General features: G+C 24.4%; 1 protein-coding gene across 1 annotated transcript in view; it reads right to left on the bottom strand.

Annotated features, from left to right (window-relative positions):
* LOC129615828 (uncharacterized) overlaps window positions 1-2,864 on the bottom strand; it is a 288,743-nt gene extending 285,879 nt beyond the window's left edge. Inside the window, exon 1 of the mRNA XM_055531211.1 lies at window positions 2,844-2,864. The gene's annotated coding sequence lies outside the window, so the exon portion shown is untranslated. The remainder of the gene's footprint in view (window positions 1-2,843) is intronic.
* Window positions 2,865-16,804: the final 13,940 nt, after the last annotated feature.

The raw sequence follows: 16,804 nt of genomic DNA, 5'->3' as shown, positions 1-16,804 counted from the left end.
AAAGGTCCAGTTCCCGAAGTCTAATATATCCTAAAAGTTGAAAAATCCGTGATATAGTCAAAATACGACAGACACACTGATATACAGACGGACAGACAGACCGACAAATCAACATCACTCTAAAGAAAGTTAATTTGCGCTTCCGTATCACGGGGAAGTGCGTTCTCATCGAAAACTCGACATTCGTAATTTGGTGCCATCATATAACCTCCCTTATTGTATACAATGCTGTCGATAAAAATATGTACATTACAAAAATGAATGTAAAATTCTTGTTAACTTTCAGTAATCTTATCAGTTTACGTTTTCTCTTCAACTTGCTTCACTTAATTTTTGTTTTCAATTTTTGTTTTTTCTTTTAAATTTTGTCAATCCTTCCCTTCCTTTTTTACATTTATCTCATTATATAGATATTATGTATAAAACATCCTTCACTTTTATATTTTAATTTTTGATAAAAAATTTTTACATAATTCTTTCAATATAATTTTGTTTTTTAATTTTTTTTCTTATTTTAATTTTCTTGTTAAATATTTTAATATGAAAAATTATTACTAAAAGCATATCTAAGAATTATTCAAAGATGAGAATTTCAAATGAAAAATTATCTGTTCTCTATAAAGAGGGGAATGAAAAAGAGAATATAATAATTAGCATAAAGAGAAAATATAATTATACAGAAATAATAATTATTCTATGTACTATAAAGATGTTTTGCATTAGAAACCGAAAGTATATTACTTCCAGGGTATTTCAGGGTTTTTCTTTTGAAATAGCTATTATGAAAATTCTTTAACCTTATAATGGGTTAAAATAAAATAATGGGTTGTTATGTATTACTCATAATTTTTTACTACTAAATTCTTTACACATATATAGCTATGACTTTTGAAAGGCTTTTGAAATATTATTCGTCAATGAAATTATTAAGGCTTATTAGATATTAAGCAATTAACAGTCATAAAACAAAATCATAAGACTGATAATATTATTTGACTATAAAACCAAATGTGCCGCAAACAATAACCTGTATACAAAAAATATGTCCTAGCCCTTATTAAAATTTATGTGCCAATAATATTGAAAATATTATGTGTGATTTATTCAAAATATGTAGTTATTATTCGAATTTTTATACCCGTATGGTATACTAAATTTGCCTTACCTTTTAAAAATAGAGTTGACACGGTCATTTACTTCTAATTTTATCTCTTACATTAACCAATAAATCTCGCAAAATAATGGTTTAAAAAATTCTTTAAAAAATGAACAATAATTTAAAATATTTCTATTTTCTCATACACAATACAACTCCATGATATTAAAATTAAATAATAGTAATACGTACAGAAAATTTGATTCATAATTTTAAAAATAATTTTATTTGCATATAAAATATGAATGCATGTACCAAACGCCCCCCTCCTCAAATATCAATTATAAACAAATTTTTCTTTAAAAATAAAATTCACAATAATATGCAAAATGGTCATTTTTAAAAGTTCAACAAAAGTTCACTTAAAACTTACGATATAAAAACTCAACCACAACAGGATTTTATAATAATTTTAAAGAACACATACAACTCCAATGATCTAAAAAAATAATATACAAAATCTAGATATAATAGCACTGCAATATTTATATAAAAAGATTAAAACAATAAAAAAACAATAAGAAAATGAAGAAAATTTTTCTTTTTATAAATTTCTATTTTATTTTAAGAAGAAAGTTTTTCTTGTTTTTTTTTTTTGTATATAAAAGGTGTGATTTCCTCCCCAAGAGTATAAAAAGTTGTTTATTTTTTTTAAAGACCTTTTCAAAATAAATCTTATTTTTTTCCAAAGTTTTATTTTTAAGATTTATCGGTTTATGTGTTTTTTTTATAAAATTTTTGAGTATGATCTTTCGAAATTTCGAATGACATTTCAAATTATTTGTAAACGAAAATAGAAGTAAGTATTTTAAAGCTCAGAATATGGTAGATATTTCTGGGAATTTGATATGTTGAAGGAAATTTTTCTTTTGTGTTCGTGCTAAGGGCGAATCTTGTTTACAAATTTTCTTTGAAGCGTTTTACTATTTTACGTAGATTAATAATTTTTGTTCAAAATATGCCTAAAATACTTTTCAATAGCTAATACAGAAGCATACAATCAAATTGCGAATTGAAAGAGTCATGTGTTCTCTGTTATTTAAATAAAAATACTATGCAAATATTGTAAGACTTTATTCTAAAAGTTGCACTATAACAAAGGTACGAAAACAATTTTATTTTATTTATTTTATAGTTTTTTTTGTTTTTCTTAATTGATTAAGTTAAAATGACCAATAGATTACAAATTGTTGATTTATAAAACCGAGAAAACAGTTCACTGCGACCACGTATAAAGATCTATTGCAACACCTGATCAAGATGCAAAACCCTATAATATTTTACCTGAATCTTGCCCGTCCCTTTAAGAAGCCTCTTGCCCTACCGCAGCCCCAGAAGACTTTTCCAGCGCTCCGACTGTCTTCTCTCTGATTCCTTTCTTAGTTCCCAATGAATAGTATGTAATCCGAAGGGGCTTCATCCCAAGGAGAGGTTTGCTTTCCCCCCTCCTAGCCACCGAATCTGCTGCCTCATTTCTTTTCAATTCCACATGGCATAGAACTCAGCACAAAGTGTCTTGGTTTCATCTAGCCCATTCATTCAATATCTCAAGACAGCTCTATACTGCCGCATAACCTGAAAATTTGCGGTCCAATATAGCCGGTAAGAAAACAAATTTATTGTATGCAATGAATGAAATGTAAAAATTGAATTTTAGATTTCTGAACATTTTTCAGTTTTTAATTACTATAAGTAATTATTTTCCTAAGAGTTTCCGTAATTTGTCATTGCATAACTATAGGAGCACTTTGATTCTATTAAATTTTATATTACTCTTGCAGTATTAATCATTTTAGTGTTTCCTTACAAATAATATTAAATTAAAATTCGAAAAAAGTAATAGCCGTCGGGAAAATTGTGTTACCCATAATTTGTCCTTACATCAGTTACGAATTGAAATTATACAATTTCCTTTATTTGCACTAAAACTGTTTTCTAAGTAATTCCAATTTCTTTTATTTTTCCTTTTTTTTGTTAATTTAATTTTAAAATTTCACTTCAATTAAAACATAAATCTTTTGAAAATATTAAATTTTAGTTTACTTATCAGAACTTTATAATTTCTCTTTATAAATAGTAAAAAAAATTTAATTCAAAAAAAAAGAAAAAAAATCCTTTTAAATTTTTGTCTTCACTCCATGATTGTTTTTACATTTCCGTTCTCAATTTTTGAATTTTTGACGAAATAAATTTGACAAAAAACAAACTAAACTAGAAAAACAAAAAAAAAACTTGTCTTTTAACTTTTTTATGAACACCAACAATAATAACTACACAAAACAGGAATATTATATAATTGCATATTTAAAAAGAAAAATAAAAATCAAAAATATAAAAAACAAAAAAATTGCATTATTGAGAATGAAATTTCCAACTAGGAACAAGGGAAAAATGCATAAAACTGTAAAATTTCCTGAATTTCATTCTTTTGTCATATCAAAAACAAAAAAAATACAACAACAAAACAATATGATGTAAAAATCAAATCAAAAATAAAAAAATTTTCTTTTTGTCTTATTAAAAACTTAAAACAAAACTCATCACTTTTAACTTTTATGATAGAAGAAACACATACACACATTCATATAGTTATACAATTTATACTGCAATAGTAATTGAAGAAATTTAAGAAACTTCTTGCCTCAACAACAACAAGAATATGAAACAAAGAAAAAAATTTCTTCTTTCTCCAAAATTGTTAAACATCAAGAAATCAAATTTAGTTTTTTTTTTTATTTTAACTACGTCATTTTAAGATTTTCCTTCTAAAATAGAAGAAAAACACATACATAGCTGTTAAAAGTTAGGAATAGGGACATTTTGTACAGTCAATGATAAAAATAATTGTACAAGTTAAAATTTTTTTGGGTAAAATTAATTTAACGGGTTTATAAATAAAGCAATTGAATCAAATTTTATGTTGAAAGCCCGACATTTCCATATTCGACTTACATCGCCTTTATATGAACATTTCATGGAACTCCTACAAATCGTCGCAATTTTCTAATTTCACTGACTTTTCAACATCTCATTTAGTACCAATATTTTATTTTTTAATAACCTTTACTCAGAACGGAAAAGAAATGGATAAAATGAGACTCAGTTATGTATACCAGCAATTACTCTGTGGCAGTTAGGGAAAACTACCTAACTGAAAATTATTAAGCTTAAGTTAACTAATTTAAAAATTTACTATCGTAACCAGAAAAATTTCAAAGACTGTATCCAAAAATAAATTCTATTTCATCCCTAAATTTTTAAATAGAAAGTCAATTATCAATGCTTAGTAATATAAGCATTGCATAGGTTTGACATAGACAGGTTTTTAAGATAGTAATAACATTTTCTCTTTATCATAAAATTATTTGGCCAGATCAAGAGGTGGCAAATTTTCCTTAAATTAAATTTTAATTTAAAGTTTTCTTATTTAAATATTGTAATAGCCCTATTTTGAGTCTATTTAACCGACTATGTTACAAATATTATTATCAATCGCTATAATAATACAATACAATAAATAATTGAATGATTCATTAAATGACATTAATTGTCATCCAAACATATTCTTAATTACAACTCTTCGCATATAAATTTTTCCAAAAGCGACAAAAAAAAAATTTTATTTAAGCAAAAATAATTTCAAATTCCTTAAGAAAAAAATTTCCTCAACGTAGACTTAATTCCAAAAAAAAAAAGGAAAAAATAACAAAAGACATGTTAGACGTATGGAAATTTTATTTTGATTGACTGTTAAACATGCATAACAGCAAAAGACAAAACAATAAAACTCTCTCTCATAAATAAAAACTCTTGCAACATAAGAATGGTGAGAAAGAGAAGAGAAAAGGTTTGAGTTTAGTGAAATGTCACAAAAATTGTTGCTTTCTTTTTAACTAATTTTTTGTTCATTAAATTTTCCCATTTTTGTTCCCTTCTCTTTTTACTTTTTATATTATATTTTAGATATTGTCGCAATCATATCCCTCTTATCATTTTGATTTCAAACAAAAAAAACAAAAAAATCAAGAATGAAATAAAATTCAAATAAAATAATAACAACATTCAAAAAACGATGACAGCAAAATGTGAACCACAAAATGAAAAATAAACAAAATGAATGAAAACAAATCATTCTTCCCTTCTTTAATTTTCACTTGTGATGTCAGGCATCCATCTATGTGTATTAAAAATGTCAGAAGAAAAATGTACAGATCCTGTTGTCGGCTGTTGATTTGTTAGTGTTTTTTTTTTTCATTTCACATTTCCGGGTTGTTTTTAATGCTATTGTTGCCATATTGTAGTTTTCTCCTTAATAAAGAGAAGAAAGAGTATACATGAGCAGAAACACAAAAAAATGATAAAATAAAAATAAAATTTTTTGTTTATTTTTTTTTTTATTGATGTTACTTTCATTGTTGTGTTTGTTGTTCTTTATTTTTAATTTTTTTCTCTTTTTAATTTTTTTTTGTTATTGTTTTTGTAGTTTTAAATCCCAATTGAAGTCATATTTAACCTTTTCGACTATACGACATGTTGCTTTTGATTTTCTCCTTCTCATTTTTTTCTTTTTTGCATTTTATTTTTTGTTTTTGTTCTTGTTTTTTGGGCATACATTCAGGATGATAAATGTTTCGTTAAAATTCATGGCACAATAATAAAAAGCTAAAGAAAAAATCAAGTAACAAAAAAATTGTATTGAAGAAAGAACTCATAAAAAAAGGGATAGTATTTTTATAAGTGGTTTTTAAAAAAACATCATAGTGGTGAAACAAAAAGAAGATGTTTTTTTTTTATATTATATTTTTTGTATCTAGCCCTGCTACATATATTCTTTAATTTTAAATATTTACTAGTTTTTTTTTTTGTGTTTGCACTAAAACTACAAATGTATGTGAATAAATTTTTGGACTGATGATTGACGGAATATATAAAAAAAAAACAAGCTGGGGTTTAGTAAATAAAAGTGTTACCAATCTTTCAAACATTCTGTTGACGCATTTGTATGATTGGTTGTATGGTAACAAGTATGAGACAGAATCCAGTGAATATATTGAATTTTGGATAGGCCTTGTACATTATTTTATATATTGCTCATATTTCTGAAATAATTTTCAAAATATTTTTAAGTTTAAAAGTAAGTTTTTAGGGGACAATTTTCTTTTAAATTAAATTTTAATTGAACTTTTGGAATTTTCATATTTTAAGTCTATTTAAGCGGCTATGGTACAAATATTATAATAAAACTATTAGTTTTCCATCGCATATATTGGTTTAAAAATAATTATTACTTTTTTATTTCTATTTTCTGTTTAAAATTAATTGAATTTGATTACAAAAATAAAAGCACAAATTCGTTTCAGAATTTTTAAAAAATATGGCAATTGATTATAGCGACAACACCTGTTTACATTGTCAAAGCTTCCTAATATTTTCAGATAAAGGTTAAAGCAGAAAGTGAAATAGATTTTAAACTGTTTAGTCAATCTTTTCAGCTTATATGAATTCTCCTTCAATTAGCTAAAAATTGGCTGAGAAAAAAAAACTTTTAATTTTAATGAAAAAACAATTCCAAGGGACAATCATTTTGATTATCAGTTTTAAATTTCTAAACTTTTCAATTGTGCTCTGATTTCAGTAGAATATTAAATTTGTTTCATTCAGTAGATTTCATTTTGGAAGCATAGTAAATATTATAAGTTTTAACCTTTCAGAAATTTAGTTGGTAAAGGTATTCCTTGAAAGTTAACGAGCTTTTATGATTAAAAATTGATAAACAAAGATTTTATTAAAATTTATTTAAATCAACAAAGTTTAATTGTAAAAAACTCCCTTTAAACCAAAAATATTTGACGGTTATGACCAATTTGTTATGGCCCAAAACACAATCATTCAAAAATTAATATTTGAGTACATAAACCGAGACAAATTTTAAATGCATTTTTAATCCTTTAATTCGTCCTTCTACTGAATATAAATCAAAAATAAATCCAAAATCCACGTATAATTGTAATTTTAATCTCTAGCAGAACAAAAAAAAAATATTTTTGATACTCGCACGTCCTGACACAAACCTGAAACACAATAAAATATTTTATGGACTTAAAATACTATAAATACATTTTTATTTTTATATTTTACAATTTAACTTTTTGATAGTCCAATTTTTAAAAGAGAAAAGGCAAATGCGGTCGCAAAATGAATTTATATACATAATATAGAGTCACAAAGCTTTTCACAGAAAATCCTATATATAACAAAGAGCAGAACAACAAACGTAAAGTCACAAAAAAAAAAAAGAGGAATCAGTGAAAAGGATCAAATTCATATATACTTGTCGCTCTCTAAAAATTTTTTTTTTGCCTTCATTGTTTCTTTGTTATTACTTCCGCTACTGTTGTTGTTATTTTATATATGTTCTCTTTTGTTGAACCTAAACCTTTACATTTTTTTTCCACATTTTTTATATTTTAAAGTACGTACCTACCTAAATGATTTCTATTTACAACACAACTATGTGCATACAAATGTAACACATTTATATATGTACATCCATCTTCCATATAAAAATAGCATACATGCATATACCTACAAACATATTGTTTTTAAACATTGTATACGGAAAAATATAAAAATATTTATAAGCGCTGTGAAAATTGCCAGTTGCTACCTTAAAATAGAGAAATTAAACAGAGCGTAAAGGATTCACTTACATGACAGTAGCAGAAAGAGAAAAAAAAAACAAATAACAGATTCATAGAAATAAGCAAAGCAAAAAATTATAATTTTGACCATTCGTTTTTTTTTTTCTCTCTCGCTGTTGTAATTGTTGTTATGTGTGTGATTTTCTCGCTTATTAAAAAAATACAAAAAGGAGTGAAATCAAAAATGTTTTGAATTTCCTCTTTTCAAATCTTTTGTTTTTTTTTTTCCGTAACTCAGTTGCAGAATAAGAAAACATTTGCTGTCTGTCAAAATAATTTTTTTTTTTTGTTTATATTTGAAAAATTTATGCTGTCACAATAAAATCTCAAATTTTTATGTCAAAAAATAAAAATTTTGATTTAACAGTTAAAATTTTTAAGATATTTGAAGAATAGTTAAAATATTTTAAGAAAGCTCATTGAACTCAATTTTTTTGTCGTCCGAAACCAATGACAAGGCATTCGTTTAGTTTTCATATTGTTTGCACAGTAATTTTGTCAAAAATGTTAACAGGCAGTATTACATTATTTTTATGTTCCTAAAGTTGCAAAATATTTTGATAATACAAAAATAATATAATACTATTAGTAGATCGAATGAACCACTATCACTCTGTATCATTTAACAGGTCCTTATTTTATACAGGAAAATGTAATTCTAAAATAACCAGAAACATTTCTATCTAGGTATGCAGATATACAATTAATTTTATATAGGTTCCCTTTTTTTAATTACACCTTTTGTTTTATAGCTAAAACTATAGCTATTTTTAGATTTTTATTTAAAATTTTTAAGTTGTTAAGCAGCTCGTTGCTTATAATTTTTAAAACCACTTTGTATCATTTTTAATATTTTAGTACACAATATAATTATAATGAAAAAATCTCATTGTCTCTTTGTTTTTCATCTAATTACAAATTTTTTTCTGTTGCCTTAAAAAATTTCCTTTAAATTATTAAGTAAATTTATTATTATATTGCTTTTGTGTTTCTTTTCATTTCGGTGAGACCAAATCATTGTTATTATATGTAAGTCCTTTAGTTCAATTTTATACAATGTTATTTTATTCTAGTTATTTTTAATGTTCTATTCATGAAAAATTTAATAATTATTATAATCTTAAAAAAAGAGAATAGATTGTAATTTTTATCTGGATATTGACCCTTTTAATATTGTATACAGGTACTGTACTATGTTAAAGGTTGATGATGTAGGTTACAATAAAAAAAAAAAAGAAAAACAATTTATAAAAGCCCAATTATACATTATAATGAAAATTGTTTCAATTTTAATGGTTCTTATTTTCTAAACGAAATGAAAATATTATATCCTTGGAAAAATTAAATGAATCCTTGGGATTTTCTATATAGAATAAGGGTACGGCCAGAAAAATGAAATATATTATAAAAAAAAAGAGATAAAAAAAAATATGACTGTAACTCTTTCTTTTTTTTTGTAACTCTTTTGATAAGTTGAGAAAAAAATTTTTAACTTTTGTTGTGGTTCCTCTTTAATATAATAATAAGTGTAGGTATAAAAATAATTAATATTTCATACTACGCCCTAATATATAGAAAAATTCTTAAACCTGTGGTCTTAAAAATAAAGACATTTTGTAAAAGACGCATACGTACTTGGATATAAAAAAGAATATTTAAAATGCTAAATTGTTTTATATATGACTTGGTTCAATGAAAACATTGTTGTTTAGAGTAGGAGCTCTTAAGTCGAAACTCATAATATTATAATAAAGTAGCAACTAATTGATGAATCCACTTGACTACCGTTAATAGTGAACAAAAAGCATATAAATAGATTTTACAAAAACTGCAGGAATTTTTAAATTCATTTCCATGTTTTATTAATTTTTCATATGGACTGCAATCTAGACAGATATATTTTCACCTTTAGGCTACGGTTACGGAGTTATGTATCGCATAAAACTCACTGCACATACTGCTAGAGCTCACTGCAATAAAATATTTTATAGGTCCTTGGAAATTGAAATAAACGGATATTTCACCCTCATAATGACATTATATGAATTTTATATTTCGTATCGGTTTTCTATAATAATATAAAACCACCATTATTTGCAAAAGGAGTGTATTAAATTTTAAATGACTCTCATTAATATACCAATATGATTTACATTATTGCATATATTTAGAATGAGACAAAAAAAAAATGAAAGAGATGTTAATGGTTGATTTTATGGATTAATTACTTGAGTTAAGATGAATAGTTTTTGACAATATGGCTTTTATCATCATCCGTTTACATTTATAGAAATTTACAAGAGCTTGCAGTTTCGGAAATAAAAAGGGTCGAAAATTAAAATTTCTCTACTACGGCTACTTTGTCATTTTCATGTTCAACTTTACCCACTGCTTTTCTACGTTAACAGAATTTAAAATATGTTTGTGATTTTGTTACAATAAATAATCAAAACTGGCCTTTTCAAGGTTTTGTACGGCCATAACTTTCAGAGGGGTGGGGGGAGATAGTAAACAATTTTTTTTCTACGAAAATAATTTTCTATTAAAGACCTATGCACATATAAAACTTCATTTGCCTACCTTTAAGAGTGGAGAAGCCCTAAGCAAGGAAGTTGTAAGTAAACAGGAACTGCTAAAACTTAATGTTTCTTTCAAGTAAATATTTATAAATCTAATTAAATTTTAAAAATTAATGTTAAAAGATATAAAAATCTAAATTAATATCATACGCGAGCCTCATGAATATGAAATGCACAAGGGAATTTTGTAATTTAAGAGGGGGATAGAAGTACACCCCACTACAATTTTGAATATAAACATTTCCTTAAAACTTTATACGTTATTCGAAATAATAGTTGAATTGGTTTCTCATCTCAAAATACCTACTAAATTTTTTTATGATGAGCTTAATACAGTGTTCTCGTTAGTTTCTCTCAACGCAAATGTAATAATTGTCAAGTTTATATCTAACACATTCAAATATATTTTGTTATATAAACCGAACATAATATTTAAATACATCGTTTTGTAAATTTATATTACACATATAGACAAAAATAGACAATTTGAAATTTTTTATTACTCCAATTAGGGAATATTGTTATATTTTTTTACATGAATATTATATGAACAATATGTGTATAATAAAATGAAGCTTAAGTATGGTTTTATCGACATATTTACATGGATATTAAATTATTAAAAAGTATTCTTTTTCCAAAAAAAAAAAAAATTTTTTTCTTAACAGTGTTATCTATTATATGACAAGTTTTTCCTCATATTCCTTTTCATATGGAAATTATTATACAACACCCATTACTAATTTAAGTGTAATCATAAAATGGAAAGCCATATTATATTATATGAAAAAAAAAAAAAAACGAAAATTTCTTATTTTCATTCTACATTCTTCCCCACTTTTTTTTTTTCAACATTATTACTATTAACGAAACAAGACACGAAACTATGTCGTATATATTTCACGCGTCACAAAATTTATCCCTTAAAGGATTTTTTGTACATTGTCTATATATTGTATACATGGTACAAGTCTGTATATTAATAACCTATATATTATTATCATTATAATACAAGCACTGTTATAAAAGCATATAATAGTAATAAAAAGGAGAAAAAAAAAAAATGAGCTTAAAATTGGAGTTGCACTAAAATGAGAGGAAAAACAAAAAAAGTAAAAAAAATTAAAAAATACGACAACAATATGACATACAGAATCTTAAAATCTTAACCTAGAAAATTTTCACATAATATTAGAAAGAGAGAAAAAAAAATACAAAACAAAATTAAAAATAAACTCGGAAACAAATTGACACAAATAGAGACAAAACAAGTGCGATACCTATATATTTACATACATACATACGTACGTACATGTAAACAAATACATGTGTTTCATATATTCATATATTTTCTCTTTCTTGCTTGTACACTCTCTTTCTAGCACACATTCAATTTTAACATTATTTTTTTTTATAACAGGCTCCAGATCCTTGATTTGGTTGTTATTTTTTCAATGGTGGGCTTTGTATTTTACGTTTAAAAGATAAAAATAGTAGTACAATAGAAATATATATATATATATATATAAAACAAAGATATATAAAGTATTACTGATTACTTCCTGAAATATACAAACTCTTTATGTTATATCAATGCAATCGTATCCTTTACAGACAATTTTGTTTAAAAAAAATGGTCAATATTTTTGTGTTATTTGAGAAGAGGAACGAAAAAATTCGATAATACATTAAAAATTTTATTCTTTAAGCATCCAAATAATAAAAAATTATAACATATTATGTTGGTAATAAGAAAATTTGGAATTTATTATAAATATGAGAATAAGAACTTATTAGGATGGCAGCATTAATATATTCTAGTTAAGAGAAAGGTAACGCAAAGCTACGATAACAGAAAGGAACACTTGATGCTAACAGTATGGTAACAGAGACGAATACAAGTACGGAACTAAAATTAAGTGAACGCGGCTGCCTACCCTGTAATGACTTAAAAAGATTTATAAAAGAAATTATAACATTAAAAGTTGCTTTATGAATGAATAAAATTTAAAAATTTCTATAACAGGGTTTAAATATGGAAAAATGAAATAAATAAAGAGTAAATATTGTTAAGTAATAAAACAAAACAGCAATTTTAATGCCAGCTTACAGCAAAAATGGTACAATTTTTAAAAAAAATCACTAAAACTCAGCACGAAATATTATTAAAATTTTAGTCTGTTGCATTTAAGGATTCCAAAATTTCAATCCTTTGTTAATTTTGTTTTCTATACCCAAACTGAATATATTAATTATGAACAATTCTATAATCTATATATACTTATTTATAAATATAATAATATCGAAATCAAAATTTGACGACTTGCGCTCCTTAAAATTAAAATAACATTGTATAATATGAAGATAATAATTTTATTCAATATTCTTAACTTCAGATAATAAAAATTAAATTTGTCTATTACAGTATAGCTAATATGTACTCGTATTCTACTACAATATAACAAATGCAGGATAATAATATATTCTACAAGAATTCCTTATAATATATTATTAATGAAATTTTGACTTCTCATAACTATTAAATAGATATAATATTGCTTTTACTCCCATTTAAAATACATATATAGAGGGACTCATATAATATTACAATTTATATTTTAACAATTACAATGTGTTACTTGTTGTTTTCCGTCACCGACTACAAAAAAAAAGAAAAACTCTTCTAATCAATTATCATACTCGATTATTTTGCAAATATCTGAAAAGCTGATTTGCATAAAATGAATGTAAATCTGAATATACATTCACAGTCATCCTATAAGTATGCACTTATTTATAACATGCTACATACATAATATAATGTTCTAGTTTATAAATTTAATTTTATGACCCAATAAAAAAAAAAATAATGAAATTTGCAGAAAATTGATTTAAAATGAAGTGAATAATGAAATTTAACACGATTTGAATATTGTAAGGTTCATTATACATAGAACCTACGCTATATCTATATGCAACAAACAATATTCTAAATTCTAATGTAATTTTGAAATAAAATAATTTTCTTTGACATAGTAAAATAACCTATTTTTTGTTTACGTATAATTTTATGACCTTTTTTTTAAAGATATTATAATTTATTTTGCAAAAATTGCATAATTTCTAAAGTTTCGTACTCGGCATATTATATAACAGTTAAATTTTATAGTGTTGGTAAATCTTTTACCTCAAATTTATTGTATAATAGTCATGTTATTCAATCAATTATTATAAATTCGAAAAACATAATTACATTTAAATCTTGCATTTAATTTAAAAGGTACGCGTATTTAAAAAAGAAAAGTAATTTACGTAATTTAGTGTACCTTCCTTAATTTCTTTTTAGGTTCAATGAGTAGTATTTAGGTGTAGTAACTAACGTAACATTTTGTTTCAAGTATCTTAAAACCAGAGTAATTCAATTCACATTTATATCAAATATAATAGATTAGAACAAAGAATACTATATTTGGAAGTAAGAGCTGGGACAGTTTAGTTGTTGTACAATATTATCATGTTCGTAATTTGAAAATTTTCATAAATTTTTCATCAAACTAAATTATACGAATTTGATTGGGAATAACAAAAACGCGCAGAATATTTCCTTATTTGTTCTCGGCTTTAAGAATAGGAAACAGAACGATTAACAATTAAATAAATAACATTTAGGGTGGCATAATAGAGTAATTACAATTCTAATAAGTGAAGGAAAATAAATGCGTTACATTTCAATATTTTTTCGTGTGATCTCTAGGTGAACACAGCCAAATCATCTGTTATACTGATATCTTGTCTACATTTTACGAAACTTCTTTTAAATTGCTCAAATATTCCCTATATAATTGAAATTTCAACGCATATCAATAGCTTTCCTCAAAACATTGAAATCAACAAAGTAAAATTTTCAAATTGTGTACGACCTAAATTAATTGTTCGTGAACCTTAAATTTATAAACTCTGAATTTCACCTTTTCATTTACATTTTACTTATTTTATGATAAAAAATCAACTCATTTTTCATTTCAACATTTTACATTTTTGATTTTTAAATAAAATTTTTTTTATATAACAATTATAAAATTATTATACGGTTTGTGATATAGTGAGCAATAAAATGTAATTTGATATTTTTTTTTCCATATTTTTTGAATTTAAAATAAATTTAATAATTTCTATAACCTTCTATATAATAATATGAATATTAATATAATATACATATATAGTTTTCACGAAATACGTTGACATTTATTTTAGATAAATATTATAAATTTTTTGTTTTTGAACTCATTTTGATAATATCCTTTTTATCTGACAATATTTTGAAATGTCAATTACACGCCACATTATATTAAAATTATTTATATAGAATAAAATATTTTAAATAATTTTAAATTTGCTCATTAATTTTAATGAAATTATTTGTGTATATACCAAAAAAAAATTTTAAGGGCATTTCTGTAAACTGTTTATGCATAATATTCAAATAAAATATTGAAATATTTTTATAGAAAAGTTTTAGTTATCTATGTATATATAAAAATAACCTTTTGTAAATGAAATTGGAATAACATGGTTTTGTATTCAATAGAGAATAGAAATTCAAAGTTTAAAGAAACGGTTTACGTTGCAAACTGGTTATTTAATTAAAGAGTAAAATTATAAATGTATAACAGTTTGTCAATTAAATTGATAAATTTAATAAAAACTTTTTATAAAACAATATTTTTGTAATATCAATAATTTATTTCCTTTCGAAAATCAAAAATAAAAATAGCAATAATATTTTTTATAACAGTTATCCATATCAATTTACTTTAACAAAATTTTATACAGGAGACGGTATATAGGGCATCTTGTACAGGGCCTCATGAGTAGACGAAACTTTTGTATGGAGACGATATTCAGAGCTCATCGATTCGGAGTTACAGAGGTACAAGTATGACTCTGTTCGGGATAAGACCAGCATATTTTTAAATATGATTTGGAAACCTCTGAACACAGGTTTTCTCATGAATATCTATCAAATTTAGAGGAAACTCGGTTAGTAAGTTAAAGGTTTGCATAACAGGAGAGACTCACATACAATGGTATATAGCAATGCACTTTGATACGCGACACCCTGCATATAGAATTACTCATATTTTCCATTTCTGGTCGAATTCAAAATTTGTTCTTTTGAAAATTTTAAAATAAAACTTTTAGATTTTTGATCCCAAATATTTTGTAAAATTATTTTATTTGCTTTTCTTTCTTTCCTTTTTGAAATTGAGGTTCGCGGTTTTTTACAAAAAGTTGGAAAAATATACAAAAATATTCATGGAAAATTTTCAAAATACTTATTGAGATTTAAATTTTTGAGAAACTTCTACTATTATAATATTATTATCTCTTCTTTATTTTAAGTACTATAGTAAAAGTAATATACGAATTTCTAACGAAAATGTAAAGAGATTCATAATAAATTTAATAAATTCATTTGTAATTTTCAAGATTATTTTATTCTTTAATTGGTTATAGTTGAGTGAAATATTAATGGTATTTTATGTAAAATAAATTTGTTTTCAAAAGAATTTAATAAAAAAAGCCTCATAATGCAATTTAGTATTTTAATGACTTAGAATTTTTTAATACTTTCAGGAAAATTAAAAATAATCAATTAATTTTAAAATAAAATTTAACAAATCAGAAAACTAATAAAATTTTTTAGTGTTTTTAAAAATTTGGCAAAAATTTTTTCAGATATGGTCAGGTCTGGTTCTGATTTGTTTGGCTTCTCATGCGGTATCTTCCAAATAGTGCCACCATTTTGATAGAAAAAGCAATAACACCTTTCTTAATCCTTTAATCCTGTATGATTGACTAATATTTTAAACTAAAATTTAAATTACTAAATTTATTATTATCGAATTTTTCGTTAGAGGATGAAAAAACTTTCAAACAATGCAAATATACAAATAGCACACTAAACTGAAGAAGTGAGTGATAAACTCAGAATGTCTACAAATACTTACTAAGTTATAGTTTCTCTCCGTTAATCAGAGTTGAATCCAGATAAGGGTCTATTATAAGAGATTAATATTGAAATATTTGTTCATTTTCTATAAATTCAAAAAATTTTCAAAATTTTATTCTATAATTCAGAGTTTTTTTACTTTTTCACTATTATTAGCGAAAAGAAAATGAAATTGAAAGGCACGGCCTTTGGAATTCTTTTTAGACCGAAAAATTTTATTGTAAACACTACTGAAAACTTATACAATATACAAACAATTAAAAATCACTCAATTGAAAAACAAACTCATATAATTTATACATACAAGAAAATTGTACCGCAAAGACAAGAGCCCCCCTTCTGATGTGCTTATATA

Source organism: Condylostylus longicornis, unplaced genomic scaffold (assembly GCF_029603195.1).
Source record: "Condylostylus longicornis isolate FDR11 unplaced genomic scaffold, ASM2960319v2 ptg000148l, whole genome shotgun sequence".
Classification (NCBI taxonomy): domain Eukaryota; kingdom Metazoa; phylum Arthropoda; class Insecta; order Diptera; family Dolichopodidae; genus Condylostylus; species Condylostylus longicornis.
This window is presented reverse-complemented; position numbering and strand designations above follow the sequence as displayed.